Consider the following 6,652-nt stretch of genomic DNA (forward strand, 5'->3'; position numbering starts at 1 on the left):
TAGAGACATACTTGATTTTGCAGCTTGATAGTTCGCTCTTGGTTGAAAGTTTTACTGTCTATTCCCATAGCTAAAGTTCGGATGATCTCTCCACCACGGATTGTACGTATTTGAAAATGGGTCATACTCCCTTTACTGTCCATTAAATCCTCCAATGGCATTTACTTGTTGCTCATTTTCCTGAAGGGTAGGACATATGTCTGTGGGATGGTCGGCTTGTTTGCAAATGCCACAAGTCTGTACATTATTTCTTGTAGCCAATTGTTGAATTGCAGCGGTAAGTTATGAAATTTTAGAATATAAACATGCAATACTTACCTCATTCGCATTCCTAGGAATGTCCTCATCTCGGCCATACTGTCTAGAGTTTGCAGCCAATTTCGAGATTAAAGTTTTACCTTCTTCATGTTCCATTTTCACAATGGCTCCTCCACTAGTAGCATCAATTATTCTCCTTTTTAATGGCAAAATTCCTTCATAGAAGTGAAGGTTGAGTTGCTTTGGAGTGATTCCATATTTTGGACAGCTTGCAATTAATTTCTTATAATGTTCCCAATATTCATGTAGAGTTTCATTTTTTTCTTTTTTTGATTCCACTTTTTTTTCCTTATAGATGATGTTTTAATTGCTGAAAAAATCTTTCTAAGAATAAGCCTCTAATTTGCACTCAAGTAGTGATTGAACCCCGGGGGCAAGTAGTAGAGCCAATCCTTAGCAGATTCAATCAAAGTAAAAAGAAAAGCTATTAACCTGATTTGTTCGTCAGTTATCCTCTGTGGTCTCATGCTTGAATAAACCACATAAAATTTTTTCAGGTAGTGATATGGGTTTTCATTCTCCAACTCTTGGAATTTTGGTAACATATAAATCATACATGTTCTCAATTCCAGGGGTATGTTTAACACTGGGTATGTGATGCAAAGAGGTTGCTCTTTGGCAGCAAGTGCGGCCATCGTGTCTCTTCGGTTGGTGTCAACTGGAGGTTTGGTCGTCGTTGAAGACGTGGGGCCTTCAGTGGTCTCGCAATGGGGTAAGGGCAGTCAGTTGAGAGGCTCTCGAATTGGTCTGTTTTTGCAACTTGATTTCTTTTCTCAACTATTTTATGTTCTTCTCGATTTATGGATCGAACTGGATTCTATTGTTTTCAAACTTGGTCATAAAAATAAAAACAAATTGTTAAAAGTCCCTGGCAATGGTGCCAAAATTTAACGGGCGTTGAATCCATCAATTAAAACTGATTTTCCTTTTTCTTAAATTAAAAGATTTTATAGATAGGGTAAATGAGTGTCGATCTCATAAAGACCTTAAAGTTGTTTAAATTAAAGGACGAGTAGAATAAGCAGAATAGTTTAAAACAAAAAGAGAGAAGAAGAAAATTGCTATTTGGAGAAATTAATTTTAAAAGCAAACTTAAAGAAGAAAATTAATGTAATTAAGATGGTAAAACAAATAATTAAATTAAAACTCAACTGAAAGTAATCAAAGTTGGAAAGATAGTTCATTTTATTATCTATTGTTTGGTTATAGTGTTCAAACAAGCGAATTCCACCAATTCTTCCTTATAATTAAATTAATCTACATGGCGCTTAAATTAATTTCTAGTTAATTAATAATCTCATCAAGCATGTAGATTTAATTAATTAACTGCTTTAAGAGAGAAAAATCCAAACTTGATCAATAATAACAAGCAAATTATTTAAATCAAATCAATTAATTACTTAACATAAACGAATATGCTAATTGGTACTTGTATTAATTCAATTAAATAATTACGTATTTACTTGAATTAATTAACAATATGTTGTCTTTCTAGAAGATTCAATAGGTCTCTTAAATTCCTAAGAGGACACTTAAATTCCTAAGAGGACAACAATGGAGGTGATGTTCCTAGAAACAGAAATTAATTGAAAATAAAAATAAGATGAATAGAAATTATAAACACAATCTCACAACTTTGAATAAACCTCAATTTTGATTAACCTTCAACTGAATAAAAGAGTTTAGCCTCTAAGAGTCATAATAAAATTGCAAAAAAGAAAAGAAGAAGCAGAAGAATTTGGCCAAGGTGGAGTCAAAAAAGAGAGAGGAGGAGAAAAGATGATATGAGGGATGCTATTCTAATTTTAGGATAGCCTTTATATAGGTTTTTTTCCAATAAAAAAATAATTGTTCACAATTTAAAAAAAAACTCTACTACTCTTATGATGACTCTTATCCTAATCATAATCTGATTATATTTGCTTCTATCTGAAACTGATCTGAACTCTATACAGCTGGAAAAATTAGAATTACAGTTGGCAAAATCGAAATTTTAGAATCTGTCTGTCGGCTTGAACTACAGCCTTAAACAAAGCTATACCATTCGGTCAGAAAAAAAATTCTAAAATAGTCTCATGTTATTCTTTTTCTCATTTTCTATTCAAAATCTATCCAAAATCAAATTTTAATTAAAAATTAATTATTTATATTAAAATAATAATAAAATTATAAAATTTAATATGAAAAAATTGGTGAGCTGTACAACTCATCCATCTTTTATTAGAGTTTTCTAGTAGAGTTTTATTTTTTTTTATTTTGTATTCATTGGTTAATTTAAAATTTAAATTGGATAATTTAATTATTAAATTAAAATTTATTTAGATGAAATTTTAATTTTTAAAATAAAATTTATGAGGCATTAGTCCAGTAGATGAAAGGTACAAGGATTTTCACTTTTTAAAAAAAAAAAAACAATTTTGAGCTTTTCCAATCTATCTCTAATAGAAAATTAAAATTTATTTTCACTGTTGTAGTTATTGAGAAATTTTAATTTAATTTAATTTAATTTAATTTAATTAATTTGCAACTTTTTTGTCTAAAGCAGCTAAATTTTAATTTATTCACCTCAAATTAAAAAAAATAAATATTGAATTTGTATATTTAGATGATGTTGCAATCAGGATAAGATTTTACTTGTTGTATTGGTATGTACATCTATATTATAGATTCAAAAAATATTCGTTTACTTTTGCCTTCAGATCTCTCATATTGCAAGTCAACGAACCGACCATATTTGAATATTCATATCTCTTGCATGCCTATTAGTATCATAATAATTAAGATTCAAAATTTTAATTACAAATAACTCTTGCATGCCTATTAGTATCATAATCATAAATGCTCAGGAACCGCACATGCCACATAGGCAACCCCTTGTCACGTCCCCAGGGCCAGGAAGTTGAGAGAAAAAACAAGGGTCACTGGAGCCTGAAGGCATTTATAGCAGCAGTTCCACTTGGAACGTCATGCAGAAATTGTATTCTTAAGTTTCTGTCTTACCAAGTTAGAAATTTGAGATTGAGAGGATTTATGTGGCTGGCAAATGAGCAATTGACTATGTAACATTTCTATTATTTATTTTTGACATAGCCAATGCCATAATTTATGCATTGAATATTTGCTAATTTGTTCCAGCCCTGAGCTCTTTATTCAGTTTAGTGTAGTGATTTTTAAGGTTATCACAACAGTGACCATTCTTCTGGTGTAGATCTGAATGAATATCGATATATTAGAGGTTTTGCACTGATGGACAGACGACTGGATGCATTTCTTCCTGAGATCTCACCAACTCCTGAGCCTTTTCTTCCTATTCTTGCACCTTCTCCATTGCAACCTTTCAATAGCAGTTCCACACCAAAATTATCAGGTTCACTTTTTGTACCGGGATTTCATTAGATTCTCAAAGCTATTTGAACTAAAATACCCCCCAATTAAACTTAGAATTTGGTCATAACTTCTTTTTTTTAAGGACTATGCACACTGAATTTCACTGCTGATGGAAGTTTGATGAGCGTGGCATCAATTGCTTGCTGGGCCTTTTTTGCATCATTGCTGGCTAATCTTGTATGTTGTCCACAGTTAGAAGCCACCCTTGTGATTCTCATTGGCCAATCCAGTACAGTGACCAATGTGCTTGCTTTGAATGGGACTATTTCCAAGTATTGCCTTTCAGATATTGAGCAAATTTTGGAAGTTCAGGGTGCAGCAGATAATGTTAAGTGAATATGTTCAATTCATCCGTCAAATCTTACTGACGAATCTTGCCCAGTTAAAGATGTGCAAGAGTTTGAGAGCACCGTGGATTCATCTAAGGTTCTTGCTGCCTGCAAGAAGATTGATCCTGTGAAAGAGTATGTCATAATGCTATATTGGAAGCTGCTACAAGAATCGCAAAAGAGGTTCTCAGAGGACTATCTAATTGCAATGTTAACAAAGGTGCGGTAGAAAAAATGTTGCTATAGAAACTAACCTCATCTGTTGTGGTCAGAAATCACCTCAATAATATGTGATCAGTTTCTCAGAATTTTTGGTCATTGCATTTGCCTGTTTTCATCATTAGTTGATTGTTCTGTTAAAGAAATTTCTCAACACCAAAGCACATTTTGATCTATGACTCTTTACAGAAACATCAATGAGCAATTGAGCATGCTGAAGGCTACTGGGTTATTTCGCCTCTTTGGGTTTGCAACAGAGTATTTGAAAAATCTGCATTAGGAAGTTATTTTGCTCATCACTGCTATCCATTTGCAGAATTGACGGCATAGGTGGACTATAATTGTTCTTCATATATGGGAATAGCGGTGCCTTTAGTTCTTTATAGTGAATCACTTTTCCACATCAGATAGAAGTACCGCTTAATGTATTTTTTCTTGTCTAGTTCAATTTAACCCAGAAATACAAGTCACTTCAGCTAGCCTTATTGGTTGCTTTCTCTTTTCTCAGTTTTTCTCTTCTTTCTGCTTCAGTTTGCCCTCTGGTTTTCCCTGACATGAACCATGTTGCTAAGGGCTGTGAGAATGGGATAAGTAACACCGCAGGATGCTGTAGTGCCACGGAAAGCTATGTGTCTCACTTGCAGAAGCACAGCTTCTTAACCAACTTGCAAGCTTTGGATTGTGCTACAACTCTTGGAATTAAGTTGCAGAAATCAAATATTACCAGAGATGTTTTTAGCCTTTGTCACATAAGCCTCAAGGATTTCTCGCTTCAAGGTTAGTTTTCTTATGATGTATTTTTTTTTTTTTTTTTTTTTTTTTGTTATTTTGCCATCTTATATTACATTGGCGATCAACAACATGACACATCAGTTGCAAAGCAAGGTACAGATACCATGTTGAATAATTTACATATCTGGCCCACAAACTTTCTTCTTTCCATTCCTCTTATCTTTTTACATGTGGTACATGCTGTTTATGGAAAGGATCAATGGGATTTTCTTCAACAAATTTGCCATGATACAAGGACCTGGGTTTGAGTATTGAATGTGTGCATGTATCCAGTGTTGGGATCTTTAATCATAGTGGTATTAGGGGGCTGCATTAGATTTGCATAGGTGATGATTTGTCTGAAATTATTCTTAATGGTTTCCTTCATTGTTCTTGCTCTTTTTTATTTTTTATATATTATTAGAGCCTGGATGCCTTCTACCTAGCTTGCCATTTGATGCGACAGTGGATAAGTCTTCTGGGATCAGCTTCATTTGAGACCTGAATGACAATATTCCTGCTCCATGGCCCTCTTCATCTCAATTATCGGCATCATCCTGCAATAAAAGTACGTCCGCCTCATGCTTCTTTGCTTCATAGATGATAATGAAGTTATTTTCTGTTATTGAATTTCTTTATCCTCCCTCCCTCCCCTTTCTTTCAATGTTTTATTAACTTGTTCTTGCTGTACGTCCGCCTCATTACAGCTGTGAAAAATCCAGCACTTCCAGCAGCTGCATCTGGTGAAACTGGTAAGTACTAGAATGACAATATCATACCTAATATGTAGAAAATGGGTCTCCAAGTTAGCCTAGCAACCTGAAGAAATTGGAACCCAATACCCAAACCTTGACATGTTTGCACCAACGTGATCCATACCTCCTCCTGACTCAAATTTCATGTTTTACAGGTCTTTATAGTGAAGCCTTGGTAGTTTATGGGATGTTTGCTGCCTCAGTCTTTATCATGTTACTCTTATAGATTGCGTCTAAGGCAATCTTCCTTCCTATCATGCCAAAAGAGAATTCACACATCTCAACCTGATCCTGAAGTGAATTTAAGTCTGTCCTTCTGATTGTATTAATTCACGATTCTTGCATGTTTGTGTATTATTTTTTATTTTTTACTGGAAAAATCAAAATACGATGTTCCTAGAAAAAAAAAATTTTAAAATTAAATTATAATGCTTATGTATTCATCTATGTCATATGTATACATAATGGAACCTAACGTGAAGCAGGAAGTTCGCAGGTTCGGCTAATGTGGCTAACGAGGGTTATATGACTAAGCTAACACGTGAAAAATAATAATAATAACCTCCCTCGTTCTTTAAATTATTCCTATTTATGTACTGTTCAATTGCCTTTTGTACCTTCCGGAGACGACTGATAGGGTTTCCAACGAGCGGCGGAAGAGGTTTTTCCTATGCTTTCCGGGATGTCGGGTCAAGCTCTTGGGCTTTCAGGGTTTGGTTGCTTTTGAGTTATTGATGTTGGATCTAAAACCCAGAGTGGTATGGATCTTCTTGCAGGCTTTTTATGTTCTGGATCGCCTCAAGTCTTTTACCATTAATGAAATCATACCTTGGGTGAAAGAAAAAAAAAAAAAAAAAAAAAGAAGAATTGCCT

The 6,652-nt window shown here is 33.9% G+C and overlaps 1 pseudogene; it reads left to right on the forward strand.

Moving 5' to 3' along the window:
- The first annotated feature begins 3,156 nt into the window (after window positions 1-3,156).
- On the forward strand, window positions 3,157-6,063 carry LOC110604874 (annotated as a pseudogene).
- Window positions 6,064-6,652: the final 589 nt, after the last annotated feature.

Source organism: Manihot esculenta, chromosome 17 (genome assembly GCF_001659605.2).
Source record: "Manihot esculenta cultivar AM560-2 chromosome 17, M.esculenta_v8, whole genome shotgun sequence".
Taxonomy (NCBI): domain Eukaryota; kingdom Viridiplantae; phylum Streptophyta; class Magnoliopsida; order Malpighiales; family Euphorbiaceae; genus Manihot; species Manihot esculenta.